Source organism: Peromyscus leucopus, chromosome 18 (genome assembly GCF_004664715.2).
Source record: "Peromyscus leucopus breed LL Stock chromosome 18, UCI_PerLeu_2.1, whole genome shotgun sequence".
Classification (NCBI taxonomy): Eukaryota; Metazoa; Chordata; class Mammalia; order Rodentia; family Cricetidae; genus Peromyscus; species Peromyscus leucopus.
Window position 1 is genome coordinate 28,233,791 of NC_051078.1, and position 21,511 is coordinate 28,255,301.

Consider the following 21,511-nt stretch of genomic DNA (forward strand, 5'->3'; position numbering starts at 1 on the left):
CTATTATCTTTTCTCTGTGCAAGACACAGACCACAGTATTAAGTGGACATAGTGACATTTTGTCTTGTTTTAAATTTTAGAACAACTGTTGTCAGTTTTTCACAATTTACTATAATATTAGCTAAAGTAAGTTCCTCAGAACATTAGAAATAGAAGTGCCATGATAGAGCTGTACTGTGACTAACTTACACACCAGGGACCATGCATCCTACCACAGAGATATTTATATACTCTTATTCATTTCCATACTGTTCACAACTGCAAGAAAATGAAACCAGCTTGGATATCTATCAACAGAACAATGAATAGTAAAAATGTGACATGTATACACAATGGGACTTTTCTCAGGGGTTCGAAATTATGAAATATCTAGAAAAGTGGATAGAACGGAAAGGTACCATTGAGTGAGGTGACACAGCTTGAGAAAGACCAAGTTTGCATGTTCTCTTTTGAACATATGTTCAAAATATTTGCACGTATGTTAATGTAGGTATATCCATAGGGATAATGTAATGTATGGGAGTGTGCATTTGTCTACACATGGGATGCATGTGCACATGCTGGGGGTGGGGCAATGAGGAGGATGTCCACTGTTTTGATCTAGGACTTTCTAGAACCCAGAATTTAGTATCCAGCCTGGAGTTTTGCTGGTATCCAGTCAACTCTAACAATCCTTCCATCTCCACCTAACACAACAAGGTGTTCAATGCACAGTGTTTTACATGGGTTCTAGGAAAGGAACCTCCAGCCTTCACACTCCCACAGCAAGTTCTCTTACACACTGGACTATCCACAGCTTCCACATTTGAGCTTCTTTTAACAATAAAAATCTTTCAAATCTCAGGCCATATCCAACACTGTATATTAATAAAATTGACTTTCCTATGTTTCAATCAATTTTTACATATTTAAAAAGTATATTTTTGATAAAAAAAAAACATGCTTGACCATACCCATTCAGAACCAAATTATTGTAAAAAAGTTGTCTCAAGCTGAACATGTCCAGGGAATTTGTTCTTTAACATTTATTCACTGAAGTTGATGGAAAAGATCAGGGGTGGTAAGAAATATCTTTTATTATTTGCTTCACTTGTAAACTGCATACAAGATGAATAAAAGAATATTAATAGATAGACAAGATAATCAATCATTTCTCATCTCACACCAAATAAATTTTATTACTCTGACTTCATACCACAGACTTATAGAATTGTATTATCTCAATGGTCTCCTTGATTGAGAATAAATGCTTCATTAAATTTAAATATAGCAACCTAATAACAATAGTAAAACCACTAAGAATAATGACAGACATTAAAAGAGCACACAGCACACATATCACTCTTTGTTATACACTCAACTTCAAAATGAAATGCAAAGTCTAATATTATAGTAGCATAATAAATGCAAAGGGTTATGAGATTACAAAAGGACATAATAAAATCAATCTGAAGAACAATTTTAGATATATAAAAGTGATCTTGTTGATTGTTTTTGAAATTGGAAGTATATAAGAAAACAAATAATTATGATGCATAGTTGCTGGTTCTGACAATTAGATTGATAGTGAATAACTTTGTTAAAGAAGCAATGAAGGAAGATGAGTAGAACATGCTGCTCAAGAGATGTGCACACAGTTTGTTTTTCAAAATACGGAGTTTGAGTGCCTTTGGGCCGCAACATAATATAAAATTAACTCTCTTAAATACCTGAATATTTACATAGGTTTGGTTTTTAATTCTTCCTTTCTAATGATTTTTTTTCTTCTGTGTGTGTGTGTGTGTGTGTGTGTGTGTGTGTGTGTGTGTGTGTTTATGTGTGGGTATATGGGTATATTGTCTGTCTCTGTCTCTGTCTCTATCTCTCTCTGTGTGTGTTTATGTGTGGGTATATGGGTATATTGTCTCTCTGTGTCTCTGTCTCTGTCTCTCTGTCTCTGTCTCTCTGTCTCTGTCTCTCTCTCTCTCTCTCTCTCTCTCTCTCTCTCTCTCTCTCTCTCTCTCTCTCTCTGTGTGTGTGTGTGTGTGTGTGTGTGGTGGTGGTGGTGGTGGTTTTTCCCCTTACTGCAGGAGGTGAACTCTAGGTCTTCTTTCTTTCTAAATAAACATGCTAAATGAACTATGTCACCACATGATGCTAAATGGATTTGGTATAAAGTTTGGGGCTGGGTATTACTTGTAAAACTATTTCTCAGGTCTCAGACCCAAATATTCATTGTCCATTGATTATTGTTTAATGGATGCCATGAACACAATAATTATTCAATAAACTCAGTGTCTAACTCCAAAGTTTTCTCCTATCTGAATTAAATTATCACCCATTTACCTTTATTCATTAATGAATAGCATTTTCAAGCATCAATTTCAAACACTAGACTTATGTAAATCTTCTCTAAAAGCAGTGAACAATATCAGTTCAACAGTTTTATGTCAGTAGACATACTACAATGAATGAGAGTTACATTTTTCTACCATATGTAAAAATTCTGTTGCAAATTAACATTTCAAGGCAAGTGTATGACTAGCCTAAGTTGGATGAAAGACACATTATTTTTTTTGGCAAGAGAAAGGTAGGTATCTAACACCATAAACGAAACATTATACAAGAACAGACAATCACATTAAGGCATAATTCCAAACGAATCTGTAACTTACAAGTACTCAAATTTTGAAAGCTTCATCTATGGTCTCACAATTTATTTCTGCTTATGTTATGTCTGCAATAATTTGAATAGATTAGTGAGATAACCAAGTTCCTGCTATTATATCAAATATATCAAATATTATATCCAATATATCAAACAACCCAAATATAAATCACCCCCACAAGTCTCCTCTTATCACATTTGACTTTTGTACATTCCTTGAGTGTTGTATACTTCTCCAAATAAAAATGATTACAGAATGTATTTAACAAGCTATCTACATGCTTATTTGATTAAAGTGTAAGAAGCATTACTGTTACTGCAATTTTATTCCTCACATTAGGAACGATGCCTCTCATAAAGTTGCTTATCTGACATACAGTGTATGTATGGGCATATGGCTGCTTTTTTGCTACCATGAAATAAACGATTTGTAGACAATGAATATAGTACTAGAACTTTGCAGAAAAGAAAAACGTGATATGGAGCCAAAGACTTCTAGGATATAAACTATAAGAATGTCTTGTGGGGTAGGGAGTGGGAACGACTATCCTAGCATTCATATGTATGCTGTTTTCAGTAGAAATACAGAAAAGAAAAAAAAAAACAGGGCAAGGTAAAAAGAAAAGGCATTAAGAAGAAAAGTAGCTTACTTATGATCTTGAGAGCAAGCCTCAGAGAATGATTGTAAAGGCAAAAAATAAAAACAGAAAGAAATGGCTACATTATCTATCAGTTGCTAAAAGTTTGCGTGGGAAATGCCTGTATGGAAAGAATAGCAGTCAGGTATGAAGAGGAAATCTGAGGGTGTTGGATTTCAGTCATGGCATGCTTCTATAGTATTTCAGAATTCAATTGTGAATATGTTTGAATATTTATATAAATGATTGACACTGAAGGAAAAATTCAGCACAGGGAATAAAATTGATTGAGGGAGCAAGTAAAAACTTCAGGCCATCAAGGATAGTTGGAAGGATCTCTTCTGATCTCAAGGAAGGAGAATCAGAAATGATTACGGAAATACTACTGTAGATTTGGAACCAGGGATGTGAGGGACCTCTGTGCCTACATGATAAGAGAAAGAAAGATGTTTGGCTATTAAGCGAACAGTGGTATATATGAGTGATGAAGACAGTGCCGTTAACACTACGGAGAAATAAGAAAGTAGATGTCTGAAAATCAGAATGACGGGTGGAAACGAATACAGAGTTCACTGGGATAGAAGCCAAATAATCTTTTCCCTTCTTTACACAGGAATAGAAAACTATAGGCACAAAAGTAAGCACAAAGCCTCCGGACAGAGCTGTATGTATGAAGGAGCCTGTGCTAAACCCTTTGCTTCCTGATAAATCTGCTGCAAGGTGTCTGGCCTTGATTGGGCGGGAGTAGGCTGGTTTTTATAATAAAGACTCTTTTTTTATTACAACTTTTGACCTTGAGGTATAAACCTAGAGGAGGAATATCTGTATTACTCAGTACCATCTTAAGGGTTGAGTATTCTTAGAAAGTTCCATACTGATTTCTGCAATGGCTGCCCTAGTTCACATACCTACCAAAGTCCTCAATAATATTTGCTTTCTTTCTTGATGGCAGCCTTTCAGTTGGGATAAAATGCAGTTTTGATTTATACTTCTCAGAACATGTTCAACATTTACATGCTTTTATCGGCTGCTGCATGGGGTGCTGTTGCAATTAAAATACCATCTTTGGATGTATAAAACTAAGAAAAGTCTGTTGTGCTGGATAGTCTTCTGCCAACTTGACACAAGCGAGTGTTATCTGAAAGGAGGGGACCTCAATTCAGAAAATGTTTCCATAAGATCCATCTGTAGTACATTTTCTTAATTAGGTAATAGATGTGGGAGGGCCTAGTCCAGCATGGGTGGTGTGATGTTTGGGTTGTTGTTGGCTTTGGGCTCTATACCAAAGTAGTCTTAGAAAGCCATGGAAGCAAGCGAATTAGCAGCACCTCTCCATGGCCTCTGCATTAGCTCCTGCCTCCAGGTTCCTGTCCTGTTTGGGTTCCTGTCCTGACTTCCTTTGATGGTGAACAGTGCTGTGCGGGTATAAGTCAAATAAACCCTTTCATCCACAAGTTGTTTTCTTCGTGGTATTTTGTAACAGCAATAGTAACCCTATCCAAGACAGATACACTTGTTTCTCTTGAAGCTTAGAAAAAAAAAATGCCTTGGCACAGAAAAAGTTCAAAGAATCACTTCTTTCATAAATAAGTATAATATTGTTCCTTTTTAACCATTTCTTCTATAGCCATATAAATTCAAAAGAAATGAAAGCATGCATTCAGAATGGCATTTGTTCAGTGTAACACAAACTTTAAATAGTCTTATTAATAAAAAACCCAGAGCCAGGTATTGGGGTGAAAGCTGAAAGATCAGAGGGATAAAACAAGCCAGCCACAAGTTCCTACTGCTAGGAAATCCTCAGCCTAAGAGAGCTACTTCCTGTATACTTACAACAATATACCTTTCTGTGCTCTGCCATCTTCCTCTCTCTGCCCAGCTACATCACTTCCTTTTTCTGCCAAGCTCTATCACTTCCTATCTCTCTGTATAGACCTCCAGACTTCTATGGTTAACTAGTGCTGGGATTAAAGGCATGTGCCACCACGCCTGGCTCTGTTTCTAGTGTGGCCTTGAACTCACAGAGATCCAGATGAATCTCTGCCTCCTGAATGCTAGGATTAAAGGCATGTGCTACCACTGCCTGACTTCTATGTTTAATATAGTGGCTAGCTTTTTCCTCTGATCTCCAGGCAAACTTTATTTGTTAGAGCACAAATAAAATTTCACCACAGTTCACTAATATTTGATAGCTGAAATAGTCATTGCAAGCAAGACTCAGATTTTAAAGATTGATGTTTGCATTCAAGTTTAATGTGTTGGAACACTATCAATAACTTTGTACTTGTAGATGGAGCTTCGAAGGGAGTTGAGATTAAATGCAGTTAATAGAGACTAGCCCTGACATTACAAGAAAAATTACTAGAGAACTTGTTCTACCCCCTTTATTCTGTATCCACACTCAAAACCATCAAGAAGACAGTTCTCTGTAAGATGGTATGACAGCCCTCACCAAGTTGGACAGAACCATGATTCCCAAATCTAGTATTCATGGCTATGAGGAAATAAAAACTTTCTTCTTAAGCCACATGGCTATATTTCACTATAGTAGTGTGAATTGATTGATAAAACTTAAGGTGTTTTGATGTAAGTGATGCTATAACAGTTGACTAAAAATATGGAAGTAGATGGGTAAGAAAAAGTCTAGGTTCTATGAAGGGAATTCTATGAAGAATGTAGCTATAGGTAGTTTGACAAGGATACAAAAGGAATAGAAGAAAGCTCTCTGTCACATCAAGTAACAGATGCATCATGATGATCAGAGCTTTGTTAACATTTTGTATCTGAACTTTCCAATAAGATTGCAGAAGAAAAAAGGAAGAGATTTTGAAAAATTGGAGGAAGGCTAACATTGCTATAAAGAATTGGACTAAACTGTATTTCAGTGTTGTTTTCTGGAAGGTAGAATCAGGAGAGTTGAAATTTGATATTTATCTGAGAAAATTACTGAAAAGCAAAGTGCTGGAATAATGGCTTTGCTTCTCCTTAAAGCAGGTTATAAAATATGAAAAGGGAGAGATAAATTTAACTAATTATTATACAAAAAAGGAAAAAAAATACTCAATTTGGAAAATAATCAAACTATCCAGGTAAAAATAAAATCCCCAAACTAACACAACAAAAGTATGTATGTGGTTGGGTAACCATTTCCTCTTAGGTATTACATATAACTCATTTTTTGTAAATATCTCCATAGAAGCAGTAAATGGAGATAGGATTGTGCTAGCTAGGACATTGTCCATTTGAAATAAAGGCTATAAGGAAAGAAGCACACCAAAGGAAGTTTAACAGACCTGCGGGTGTTTTTATGGTGGGATCATAGAAAAATTTGCATGTTAACACTGATATTCCTTTAAGGGAAGGCAACTGATTAGGAAATGACAAAGTGCTGATTCTTGTCACAGGAACCAAATCTGTTATCTTCCTCAGATTCATGTCCTTAGTTTAAGATGGCTGAGAGCTGTAGGGAAAAAGCCACCCCACTGAGCCAATACAAAGATGTGAAAAGGTGATGCTTCCAATTTAATGCAGTTAGAGGAGTGTCTTCCCTAGGACTTCTATTGCTGTGACACAAAAACCAAAAGCAACGGGAGAAGAAAGGGTTTATTTCAGTGTATAGTTTCTAATCCATCATCCAGGAATGTAAGGGCAGGATCCTGGAGGCAGGAACTGCTGTGGAGGCCATGGAGGAGTGTTGCTTACTGGCTTGCTTGGCCTACTGTTTTTATATATACCCAGGATCACCTGTCCCATCTACCCACAATGGGCTGGGCCCCTATCAATCACCAGTCAAGAAAATGCCCCACAGGTTGGCTTACCAGCCATTCTTAGGAGACATTTCAGTTGTGGTTCAGTTGTGATCTCTTCTTCTCAAAGAACCCTAGCTTATGTCAAGTTGACATAAATCTAGCCAGGACAGGATGGAAGATCGTCAATACAATAAGGAATATCCTTAAGCCTTGAGATTAATGAGACTTGTCTATCTAGGGTCTTCAGCTTGCTTGAGAAATATAACTCCTACATCTTCTTCTCTGGGATTTCTTTTTAGGAACAGGACTGTGTATTTTATGCTTGCTATGTCAGAATCTTTTGGAAGACAACAACATGTCTCATAGAAAGATGAAATGTACCTTGTCTTTACATGATACGTACATACATATATACGTACACACACACACACACACACATACACATACATATGAGATTTTTTTTTATTTTAGAACTATTACTGTATTGAATGAAACTTTCTTGGGTTATTTATATGAATGAATTTTGCATGTGAGAAGAGGATTCAGGAAGGAGACCATGGAGAATGCCATTTGCTGAATTATGTTCCTGCTGTATTACTGGACTTCTTATCACACTTACAAAGAGAATAGTGTTATTTGTCTCATGGGTCTTGGAAACTATGGGCTGATGTATTTGTTATCCTTCATAGGCTCCATTTATTTTACACCTGTGCTCAGTCTATCAGCTGTCAAAAGCAAGGCGTGAGTGCTGGAGAGCATGAAAACACTCACATCTAGGTCCCGGAGGATAAGAGGCAGAGTGCATTCTATAATCTTTCAGGGAAATGTTCACAATGTTAAGTACCTTCCACTCTCCCTACCTTCAGGTATTCCTTCTTATGCAATAGTATTATCCTAGCATCCAAGCCTTCAACCTTGGAAGACATCCATCTAGACAATAGCTCCTTCCACTTGCATATATTGAAGCCATAAGTGCTTTGTGTGGGTGTAGTTGAGGTACTGCTTTCACAGAATAAGTGAGAGTGACATCAGGAATTGAAACCCTAACTATAAATAATCTTCTTTGCATTTGTAGTAGGATTGTATTCTCTAGACCCTGCTATGGGACCACTATTGTTTTTTAACATTGCCAGATTCTTCACTTTTCTTGTGCGTTTTAAAATCATTATGGCCCAAGAAAAGTCCAATGGTTTTTTTCTGAGTTTTAAATTTAGAGGAAACATACTAAAGATACCCACCTCAAGGATGACCCTTTTCGAACTGGAAGCAAGGGCCTGTGGGAGCACGAGTTTTCCATCCCGCGTTGCTGTCGTTCATATCCTGACGGGTGCCTGTGACCCACAAGAGGGAGGCAAGTCCAAATACACTGTTTACATTGGGATTATCTGTGTGGTTACGAGGTTCGGTGCACAGGAGATTTTAACGCAGTCTTTCATCTCCCACATAGCCTTTTCCAATGACGAAGGTCCATCAAATGTGATTAAACTGCCACTCAACGGCTGCGATAAAAAAAGAAGCAGAATCTGTTTGTGTTAAACTGAAAGAGATGCTGGCGGGGCACAGGCGAGAGGAGATGGTACTACCCTACAGATTACTCGGGATAAGACTTCACCCTGGGATTCATGAATTCCTGAAAAGCTTAAGGGATTTGTCCAATTTTAAGAAGAACTTGGTTAGTGATACTGATGTGGATTGGTTGGCAGGGAAGTGTCAGTGAGTAAATCATTTCTGATTGGCTGACTTTTGGAACGTAGCACAAAACAGGAATTGCAGAACTTTGTCTCTTTGTCTCTTAAATTTTTTTAATTTTTTTCTTCTTTGTTTAAAAAATTAAAAATACCAGCTCTACTTAATAATGGGTTCCATAATGACGTTTTCATATATATGCATATTTATATCATAGTCACCCTTGTAACCCTCTTCTGCGTTACACAATCTTGCGAATCCCCTTTCTCTTCCCAACTATCCCCCGCTAAAACTGTGCCTTTGTGTGCACTTGTGATGCAATGTGTTACATTAGAGTTCTTTGTAGGAGTGTGGTCACCTTACCAGTAGTTTAATCACTGAGAAAGGTCTTCTCCTTCCTCCATTAACCATTAACTTTTATAAAGCCTCAGGATGAAGCACAGCCTCAATGAGCCCTTTATCCCCTTTCCATGAAAGGGTGATAAATGCCGTCTTGTGCAGATCACAACTGTTTTGAGTTCCAGAGAGCAAGAGCCAAACCATGCCCATAAGTCAGTATTTTACACTGCCTCTTGGTGCTCCTCTTGGTCATTTTTTCATTCTGCCCTGTATTCTACAATGTCCCTTGACCCTTGGAAGGGTTGATATAGATGGTCCATTTACATCAGCAGTCATATATTCTTCATACTTTGATTATTTCTGAATCTCTCAAGTCACTGTTGACCACTACAAAATGAAGCTTCTCTGACCAAACATGGCAACAGCCCTAACCTGTGGGTAGCTTGAACAATTATTCAGAAGGTAATTTTTTAAAGACATCATGTTCATTTAGTAAAACAATATCAGTGACTTCCCTCACTAGGGCCTATGACCACTCCAGCCACAGAATTTTGAGCAGGGTTCAGTACAAGACTTGAATTACTTGATGGACAGTGAGCATAAAATTCAATCAGAAAGTGGTTGGTTACCACTGTAACAGACTTGCCACTAACACACCTGTAGGCTTGTCTTACCTGACTTGGCTCTATTATGGCACACAGCATCCACAGCTGAGGAAAACTACTGATTACAATGTTCTTTTACAGCATGCATAGCACTTTGTGGCCCAGTGAGGGAAGACACTGCCAGCCATGTTCCTGCTTGACTTCTCTACATCCTATGACATAGCCCTCAGGCATCTTTTGCAGGAATGTCTTGCCATCTAGTTCAGGTGGACAATCCACAGCAGTTGCCAAAATACTGAAATCCTTGAATTTGAAGTTTGAAAAATCATAAAACTGAGTGATTTATTTTTAAGACTTTAAGTTGTTTTTTTTTTTCTGTCATAAATTCCTGTGGTCAGTATTGTATCATAATGCTCACTATCAGAGTTGTGCAAACTAATTTGTATTTTCTCTCATCTAGAAATTTTACCAAGCACCCACCACTGACCACTTGTTTGCACTGATTCTACCACATCATAAATGGCATCGTGAATTTCAGAACATCAACTCAAAAGTCACAACAGCCGTTGAAATTTCCTCCCATTCCATTTCATGATATATCTGAGAATTAGAAAGCTGAAGAGTAGTTAAGGTATAGACTCTAGTTCTATTGAAAGCAATGTAAGAGAACTTTGGACTGTTTGTTTTTCAGTCTTCCACAAGGATACATCACAGGAGCACTTTCTTTTTTTTTTTTTCCTTTTATTTTATTTTACAATACCATTCAGTTCTACATATCAGCCATGGATTCCCTTGTTCTCCCCACTCCTGCCCCCCTCCCCTTCCACCCAGCCCACCCCCCATTCCCACCTCCTCCAGGGAAAAGCCTCCCCAAGGACTGAGATCAACCTGGTAGGCTCAGTCCAGGAAGGTCCAGTCCCCTCCTCCCAGACTGAACCAATCATCCCTGCATAAGCCCCAGGTTTCAAACAGCCAACTCATGCAATGAGCACAGGACCCTGTACCACTGCCTAGATGCCTCCCAAACAGATCAAGCCAATCAGCTGTCTCAAGTATTCAGAGGGCCTAATCCAGTTGGGGGCCCCTCAGCCTTTGGTTCATAGTTCATGTGTTTCCATTTGTTTGGCTATTTGTCCCTGTGCTTTATCCAACCTTGGTTTCAACAATTCTTGCTCATATAAACCCTCCTCTTTCACGCTAATTAGACTCCTGGAGCTCTACCCGGGGCCTAGCCATGGATCTCTGCATCCAGATCCCTCAGTCATTGGATGGGGTTTCTAGCACAACTATTAGGGTGTTTGGCCATCCCATCACCAGAGTAGGTCAGTTCTGGCTGTCTCTCAACCATTGCCAGCAGTATATTGTGGGGGTATTGTGGATTTGCTTCTTCCTTTTTTCATGTGGTCTTCATTTACCATGGTCTCCTATTCTTTGTTCTCCCTCTCTGTTCTTGATCCAGCTGGGATCTCCTGCTCTCACAGGCTCTTTCCCTGGAACCTCGGCCTTCATTACTCCCACTCTTGTACAGGTTGTTCATGTAGATCTCAGGCATTTCTCCATCATTGGGCCATCCTTGTGTCTTTCTTGGGGTCCTGTTTTCCAGGTAGCCTCCCTGGTGATGTGAGTAGCAGTCCAGTCATCCTTGTTCCACATCTAGTATCCTCCTATGAATGAGTACATGCCATATTTGTCTTTCTGAGTCTGGGTTACCTCACTCAGGATGATTTTTTCTAGATTCATCCATTTGCCTGCAAACCTCATGATGTCATTGTTTTTCTCTGCTGAGTAGTATTCCATTGTGTATATGTGCCACATTTTATTTATCCATTCTTCAGTTGAAGGGCCTCTAGGTTGTTTCCAGGTTTTGGCTATTACAAACAATGCTGATATGAACATAGCTGAGCAAGTGCTCTTGTGGTATGATTGTGCATTTCTTGGGTATATGCCCAAGAGTGGTATCAACAAGATCATAGAAGAAAACTTTCCCAACTTAAAGAAAGAGCACTTTCATTATATCATTGTTACAAGAATTCTTGGGAGGGATGCCAAGTACTTATAAGATCAAAGTCCTGAATTAGTGCTTATTGGAAGAAAAGATTTTTACATGACATGTCCTGGTATATATAATGCACTGTATGATAGCCCACCAGCCCCACATTACATTCCCCTTTTATGGCCCCTCCCTTTCATTAGCCACTGTAATCTCCATCGAGTGTTTCACTTCTACGTTTATGCCCTCTGTACTTTTATGATTTTATGTATCTCCAAAAAAGTCTACATCATTCAAATGAGAGAAAAATCATTTGTCTTTCTGAGACCAATTCAATATTTAATTTACTTACTAGTATTATCTCCAACTGCTGCGATTTTCTTCTTTATGTCTAAAATTGTTCCACTGGATATATAAACCAAAAGTTCATTGTCTGGGCTTTTATTTGGCAAGTGATGACTTCCAATATATAATATATACTTTAATATATATAATATTCTATCACACATAATCTTATATGTCTTTTATAATTTATCTTATCAAATAGAAGACTGCCATATGGTTATTTAAATTTGAGATCTCCTCTCTCTTTATTTTGGTTAGTTTGGTTAAGAGCTTGTCAAACAATCAAGTAACTATTGATTCATTCAATTTTTTATATTTGCATTTTAATAACTTTCATTCTGATATTGATTTTGATTATTTCTTTAAGCCTACTGATTTTGTTACAGATTTATTCTTGTTTTTTCCAAAGCCTTAAGGTTCCCTCACATTTAATTTATTTCACTGAGAGTACTATGAATTTTTTAAATGTAGGCCCAAAATGCATGTGAGTAGAACATAAATGTGTACATATATACATATAATATGCAACTATATACTATATTTTATATATTATATAAATTCTAAAATTTATTTCAAATTCCAAGTTTTATTGTATTACAAAAATTTATTGTTGATATTTCTCAATATACATGTATATATTGATTCCTTGGGTAGCAGAGATCATGCTAAATGTTTATACTGTCTGCATCAAATATAATTATTGATACTTAGTTTGAATACATGTTTATGGAAACTATATATACAGGATAATATAGGGAAAGATATATAATGTGTACTTATTATATAAACTAAATTTGACTGTTTTTCACAGAGGATAATCAAAAGCACTTGACATATTTGTATCAATATGACAGAATATGTAAGTTAAATAGCATATGGAGAGGTTTATTAGAGTTCACAGTTTGTATCTTCTAGCCTATGGCCACTGGCCACATTTTAGGGGAACTGTGACAAGGCAGCTCATCACTGGAGGGGTTTGCTGCAAAGGGAATCCATTTACATCACACACCTGGAGACAGCCAGGAGCAGAAGAAACTGGGAAAGAGTCCTCAAACTATTTTGCTGGTATTTTCCAGTGACACATCCTGAAAGTCTAGGGTGTGTCCAGACAATTCTACCCTTGGTGCAGACATTAACCCATGGCACATGGACCGTAAACAACAACCCATTTAAAGTAAATATTTGCAGAATATTCAATATCACAATCACAATACCGTGTATGGAATTCAAATCAAATTAACTCATTTGACCTTTTCAAAAAGTGTCTCTCATTTTGTTGTAAAAATCAGTGGTCTGCTTCAACCTCCCCAGTGCTGAGATAAGAAGTGTGGCCCCTGAATCAGCTCTTTATTAATTAAATATTTTAAAGTTATCTGTTTATGAAATGCTCCTAGAAATTGGAAAAAATATCTAAAATTAAAAAATGAATACTTTATTCATCTATTCTATGAAATTTAGATGCAGTAAGGAGTAAAGGATTATAATTATGACAGATTTGAAGTTCAGCATCCAGTGCTGAAGTACAGAAACAGGGATATATATGTAACATACATAATAGATACAATATAATATAACATAATATATTATATGTGTTTTATAAGTAATATATTAATATATATAATGTGTTGTCATATATGTGATTATATATGTGTTCGCATATATATATGATTATATATATATATATATATATATATATGAAATAGAATATAAAATAAATTGTAGGAAGATTCCAATACACTATGAAATGAGAATATGTAAAGAAATTTTGCAAATGTTCCATTTGTTACAGTTTACTGGGACTGTAGAAAAAGGGATTGTAGGTCAAAATAAAAATGGCAGAAAGAAATAGATGCATTAATTTACATCTCATGTGCCAATAATACTAAAGAAACCATCTAATGGGTATGTAAACATATTCACAGGACACAGTTAAATAAAAGCATAATTGTTTTAAAAGCCATCGTGGAGGGAAGTACCATATCCTCTGACTGGCATAATATTAGAAGCGCTAGAATAACATTAACAAAGACTAATTTGACAATTTAAAACACAAACAAAAACAGATGTCTAGAATCATTTAAGTTGCCCGAGGGTCTGGAAACATGGTCAACATACTTATAACACAATTAATGAGAGTTGAATAATAGCTGCTCAGTCTCCTGGGTAAAAGACAGACCTCTGTTTGCTGCAGGCCGCCATCATCCTTTTTTATGTCTTTGACATCTAGTAAATTTTTGTAGCCATTTCCCAGTGCTTGCATGAACATTTGTTTCACACCAGGATGCTTTTCTGTTGTGCCTATCCTTCTCCTTCATAGAAACTGAGATTCAGTCTCTATCATAGTGTCATTAATAAAGAAGAATTTCAAAATCCAATGAAGCCTATCATTCCTTTTGTTTTCCTCTCATAAGCTTTCCAAATGCTATACTCAGCCTATATCAGAAATGTTTCTCTTTATAAAGAAAGAAGTAAATACTGAGTGAGGTTCATGGCTACTCACAGGTACTGAGAATCAAAAACAAGTGAGTATTCAGACCTTAATAAAACATGTATTTCATACCCTCTACTGCTCAGGGAACATCATGGTGGTCTTTATTTTATACTGTGCGTTGTATGAACATTTAAAAAAGGACATCGGATTATCTTTAACTTAAGAATTTTTCCAGAGGCTTTTACTTAGCAGGTTAACATTGTTTCAATAATTTGTAGTGAGTAATGGGAGTATATAAAACCCTGTTTTCAAATCTACAACTTTTATTTTTGCTCTTGTTTCACTTTTTTTTTTTTTAGTTTTTTGAAACAGGGTTTCTCTGTATAGCGTTGCACCTTTTCTGGAACATACTTGGTAGCCCAGGTTGGCCTCGAACTCACAGAGATCTGCCAGGCTCTGCCTCCCAAGTGCTGAGATTAAAGACGTGCACCACCACCTCCCGGCTTGTATCAAATTCTTAAATTGTTTCATTACTTTCACTTTATCCAAGTTCAATCTTTTTACAAAAGTTTTCTTTTTGTATATTTTGAAATGAACTTGAAGTTTTTTAGCCTAATCCTTAAGATGTTTTGTAAGTTTTTACTGTTATCTCAAACCCTTTTGCCTATTTGTTCTATGTAGTTTTTATTCCTATTGTAAGATATTGAAAGAAGACTTTGATGGGCCCCGTTGATAGCTTTGTTAATGTGTTGATGCAACTCACATCCATTGTAGGAACTCTAAACTATGAAAGCTCAACCTGTCATACAATCAAAGAAAGGATGCAATACCTAACTGTGGGCCTATGGGAAAGGAGATACAGCATTTTTTCACAATAAACTGATTATTTAAATGTGTAATTTATGAACACGGTTTTATATAAAAAGAAATAAATCATATGAACGTTTGTATGATTTCAAAGTCCAGTGCAGACAAGATGGATTGGTGGTTAGTGTATTTGCTGCAAGACCTGCTGACCTGAGTTCAAACCCCAGGACCCACAGGATAGAAAGAGAAAACTGACTCATACAAATTGTACTCTTACCTCACATGCATACTGCCCACACACATACACATACATACATGCTCACCCACTCCAAATAAATCATGGCAATAAAAATTGCTCAAAATAAAATGGTTATGATGCAAATGAGAGTTCATTCCATTTATTATATATTACCAAATAACCTTAACCTCTCTCATTTAACTCATTATCTGCTGTGCCCAATTCTTCACAGCATGGTTCTTTTAAAACTGGATTGACAACAACATTGTATATCTGCTCCACAATATAGGCAGTGTCATGTAAAGTATACCAGTATAACTAAAAACATGACCTAAAATCACATTGTAGCTGAAAACAATGCCCTCCAGTATATGTACCCACATTCCTGGTTAGCTGTTGAGCTCCATCTTAGATAGTTCAGTTCTCCATTCACTTTACCTTTTCAAAAATGTGTCATTAATTTTCAAAAGTAGAGTACTTATATGTGGTTTACATGCTTAGTGTTCTCCCTACCTCCTTTGCTTAATTTTGTTGAACAGATTTCTTCCATGCTAGACATTAAAGGATAGAACAACACATGCTACGTCACTTAAGGAGTTACGAGGTACTAGATAATCTTTATTGACAGAAGGAGGCAGAAATGTATAATATTTCTAGGAGTATTTTGTTATGCTCCGTGTGACACAGTACCCTACTCAGCAATAGTACAAAAAGAGGAAATAATCAAGACTTGGGAAGTTGTGTCAGTCAGTAAGGTATTTGACAAGCAAGTCTGTCTATCTGAATTTATGTCCTGCACCTATACAAAAAGCACCCCTAGCGTTGAGATGGTGGAATTAGGAGGCTCCTTGGAGCTCACTGGCCAGACTGTCTAGTATCAGTGAAAAAGCTTGAATTAAAATATGAGATGGAATTCCATCATTTAGGATACTCAGTGTCAACCTCTGGCCTCTGTTTGCACACACATGTATGAGCACCTACACATACATTTGCACACCCTTCACTCAAATATTGATACAGAGTAAGCATTAATTTAGTAAAATGTCAATTTACTATTAAAAATGTTTGATGAAAGTATCAAACTTCTGGCAGTTTGGTCTTATCAATTACATCTATTTTATGTTAATATTAAAAGAAACATGTCTGAGTAAACTCTCCCCCATTTCTGTTATGTGACAATGATTATGTGATTTCCAAAGTTATGTGAAAGTGTTCTTTTCAGACAGTATAACCCTCAGGGCTCCTGAGATACTTTACTTTGGAAGAGATTGATGGGTTTCTATTGGAGACAGAAAGGAAACACCCTCTTTCCTACATGGAGTCTGTTGTCATGCACTATAGGATATTTATAAATGGTTTTGGTATTCAAAGAAGCTGTTTCAGTGGGATAGAACAATAGATAAGACAAGAGAAGTTACGAGTATTTTTAATAAAGTCATTGTAACATTTTGTTTTCCATTGCTCTCTTCCTTACATTTCTGTTGCCTCATTATTACATAGTGAAATTTAGATGTTTCTGTGATTTTAGGAAAATCCTGAAGGAGGAAAGGATATTGTGTTCAAAAGAAAAAAAAAAAATGCCAAACTAATTTCTTCAAAAGGCCAGAACGTAACAACACCATTCGCTTGTTTCATATCGAAGCAAAGATTGTTTTTATATAAACTGAATTGTGTGAAAAATAAGGGTGTTGTTAGGGCTAAGATTATAGTAGAGTAATTTTAAAATCCGGCAACAAAATATGCTACTTATTTAAAATCGTGTCATTTTAATAACAAGTTTACATCAGTATAAGTTGACAGATAAGGGTGCTCTGGTGCATGAAGCTCTATTGGTCCACCTGCTTGGCAGCCTGTTTTTGATCTTTGAAAGCAGACTGAAGTGATGCGTATGTGTTGTGATTCTGGAGCTCTTTTCTCTGATGCTTTTCATCACACAGTTCTCAACAATACGGGAATGACAGCGAAGAAAGCCTCTTTTCATCGGCAGCAGCCTCCACCCCGATACAAATGCTGGGTGGGGGCGGGGGCAGCAAAATATGGACTCCCCAGACACAGCTCTTATTTCCTAGTCATTTGCATTTTCTTCTGCTTTGCCTAGAGATAACAGATGGCTGGGTGGTGATTTGGGATGCTAATTAGGCTGCAGTGTTTTCCAGCTAACCTTAGGTAGACACAGTCCTTTGAGGCCTGATTACCACTGTGCCATTTTCAAATGCTCACAGGTAACCATTAAACACCCGTTACTAATGAACTTTTTACAAACAATCAAACCATGATTAACACTAGTATAATAGTAATCCTTAAGATGCCCTCCACAGCCGCAGTACAGCAATGGAGGGCACAGTAACAGTTTGGAAGTGGCTTTCGATTTCAAACTGAGCTAAGGAACCAGTAAGCATGTAACTGATGAAAATTAGAAGCATTTTTATGGACCTCTTTGAACTCTGTAATCGAGCGATAGATAGGGAATGTCGAAGAGAACAGAGTCTCAGAGGTAAAGGTAAAAGATGTGAAAGAGAACCTAACTAGCCATTTGAATAAAACATTGAAAGCTGGAGGATAATGATGTGCATATTATAATTGGTAGTATATGTAGGAAAAAAAACTGATTATAGTACTGAATAAATCTCAGTGCTCTATAAAAAGGAATACTTCTGTCCAATTCAACTCTGTGTCTTCTTAAAATAGCACATGAGTTATAAATGACACACATAACTGGATGATTAATATTTAAATTTATTAATTGGTCAGATAATTCTATAGGGAAATTATAGGTGGATGGAAACCAGTTGCTGAATTTTGAAGCATAATGCATGTCCCCAAGTCCAGAACAATGTTTTAATAAACATGAACCATATTTTCAGGAATCAAGACTAAATTCTCTAAAATTTAATTTTCATCTGATATCTAAGCTTACATTTAGTTATGGAAAGTAGTAAACAAAATACTAAGTGTAGATATAATATCTGAATCCTGTCATATTTGGTGCTAATAAAAATGGTTTAACGTCTACTACAAAATGTATTCATCTGTCCAAAGGCAAGGACAGGCAGGAAAGTAGCTAAAGGAAAAATCCTCATGATGACTTCCTTGCTTCTTAGTGCTTGTTGTTTATACCACTTATTATTATTGGGAATTTTGTTGTTGTTGCTGTTTTTGTGTTTTTTTTTTTTTTTTTTTTTTTTTTTTTTTTTTTTTTTTTTTTTTTTTTTTTTTGAGACAGGGTTTCACTGTGTAGCTTTGTGCCTTTCCTGGAACTCACTTGGTAGCCCAGGCTGGCGTTGAACTCATAGAGATCCGCCTGGCTCTGCCTCCCAAGTGCTGGGATTAAAGGCATGCGCTGCCCGCCACCACGGCCGCCGCTGGAAATTTGACAAATCCAAAATGCTCTTTAAGTTCAATTTCCTGAGTAAACACAATTCAATGAGGCTTCTGAGAAATCAAAATAAGAGGATTCACATTAAATACCTATATCCTAGGAAACCATGTCTAATGGTACAGGCCTGTAATACCAGATACTTATGGGCTGAGGTAGAAGGTTTCAAGGTCCAAAGCCAACCTGAGCTAAAGAGTAAGTTGGAACCAGCCTGGGTAATGATAAATTTTGTGAGAGTCTTTCTAGGATAATAAATAAAAAAGGATATAGCTCATGGTAGAGCATTGAGTAATATATGCAAAACCCTAGTTTTAATAACCAGAACCCATAAACACAGAAGCAAAACTCAGCCCAAGATTTGGTATATGTTGCACCTCTACAGATGAATCCAGATATTATTATCACCATCTTTACTTTGAGGAAATGTGAGAGACAGAAAACTATATTTAAGTAAATGATGTATTCTTGTAGCACATACTAACTGAAAAAGATATTTCATAGGAATTTCATGAAAAATATGTCTTTAACTAATGCCATTCAAGTTGTTATGCTTGGTAATAATCCACAGTAATGTAAAAATTTTGAAAATTCAAATATGTTCCCACTGGTCTTCAGATATATTTTAGTGTTAGAGTGATTGAAAATGCATTGAATTTTCAGGACACACACACACACACACACACACACACATACACACACACAAAAGGAGGAGGACATGGAGGAGGCAGGGGATTTGCAGGGTTTCTAGGAATCTGATCTCAGGCCTTTCAAATATTAGTTGATAGTGCTATGGTTTAAAAATGTCTTTACACCACCCACATTAACATGTCTATTGGTGTTGTCCTTTTTCAACTCGTGCTTATGTAGTCATGTTGATGAAATTTCATGGATGTAATTTATTACGTTACTAGGAGACTCAGTCTCCTAGAAAACCCCATGATTCTCCGGCTATTTCCAATCCCTCTTCCACATAGTTCCCTGAGTGAGACCTCAGCCCTACCCAAGGAACTACGGGCAAATGGAAAAACCTGAGAGCATCAGCAGAAATGACTATTGAGTACCAAATGGTCAGCAATAAAAGTATATATACAAGTAGCATTCTACAGACAGAGAAGATCGTATTCATGCATTAATGGATGTATATGTTTTTACACACACACACACACACACACACACACGAATTTCTAAATGGTCTCATTAAAAAACTTGGAGCCAGAAATTTGGGTTAAAGCCTTAGAGAGATCAGGGAAATGTGGAAAGCCACCAGCTAACCACACCTCACCAACTCTGCAGGTTCCAAGGACAGCGACTTCCTGTCTACTCAGGCTTATAGGCCTTGCTTTTCTGCTCTCTCATTGGCTCTTCGCCCAGCTACCTCACTTCCTCTTTCTACACAGCTCTGTCACTGTCTGTCTATCTGTACAGACCTCCAGGTCTCTATGTCTGGTAATGGGATTAAAGGCATGTGTCTCCATGCTTGACTCTATTTCCTAGTGTGGCCTTGAACACACAGAGATCCTGCTAAGAGATTAAGGGTGTGTGTTACCTGACTTCTTTGTTTACTTAAAATGGTTGGCTCTTCCCCCATGATCTCCAGGCAAGCTTTATTTATTAATGCACAAATAAAATATCATCACATTTCAGCACAAGTAAAATATCACATTTCTCCTTTTTTGTCTAATAAAATTTTAAAATGTTCTACATTGCTATGGATTTTAGTTTATTGATACAAATTAAAAGTTAATTTTGTTATAATATATATATATATATATATTTCTACTCTTGTTTAAGTTATGTTTGTGTACCTCATATGAAATTGTAATGTATAATTAAGAAATACAGATTAATAGTCATCTATGATAATCAAACTTACAGTCATGCTAGTTAAGTTTTCTACAAATAGATATATTTCAGATAGATAGGTAATCTTCAAATACTTCAAAGACCTACAGAATACAGCATTTAAAATGTTTTAAGAACTTAGACTTTTCTGGACAATGAGACATGTCTGCTTCTGCAGAATCAATTATTTCAAGGAGGAGATGGGCATTGAAGAAACTCATTATGGAGTTTGCCTTCTTTGTTGAAAAAGTTAGCCACAGGGCAAAAAAGTGCCCTTTAGTCAACTGATTGAGAGTATGTTCTATAAACTGGACATGCAGGACCCATAGGAAGGTGAGCACTGAACTTTGTAAGCTGAAATGGTCCTTCAGATTTCTGCTTCGCAGAGGAGACTGCCAAATATTCTACAGGACACAGGGAGAAATGGCTAAAACCTCTAGGCCTACTGACTGAAGATGGATGCCGCAATGTTACAGAGGAACTTTGGATGACTGTCCAGGCAGGCATCTGTCTCTGTCATTTCCAGAATTTTGGAAGTTGCTTACAATGCATTTCCTGTTTTCTTAGGTAATATTATTTCCTTCTGATGTCTTTGATGTAGTTGAAGACTAGATGGTTATAATTATAATTTTCCTTGGTTATGATAAAAGATAAATTAGATATGAAACCTTAGACTCACAAATAAAGGATATATACAATATTTTCTTTAAATTTACCAAATGTAAAGACTAGCTATTGTAACTGTAATTCTTACTTGATAACCATTTCGTTATATGTAATTTTACTAGGTTAAAGTTAAAACCATCCTTTTTGATTAG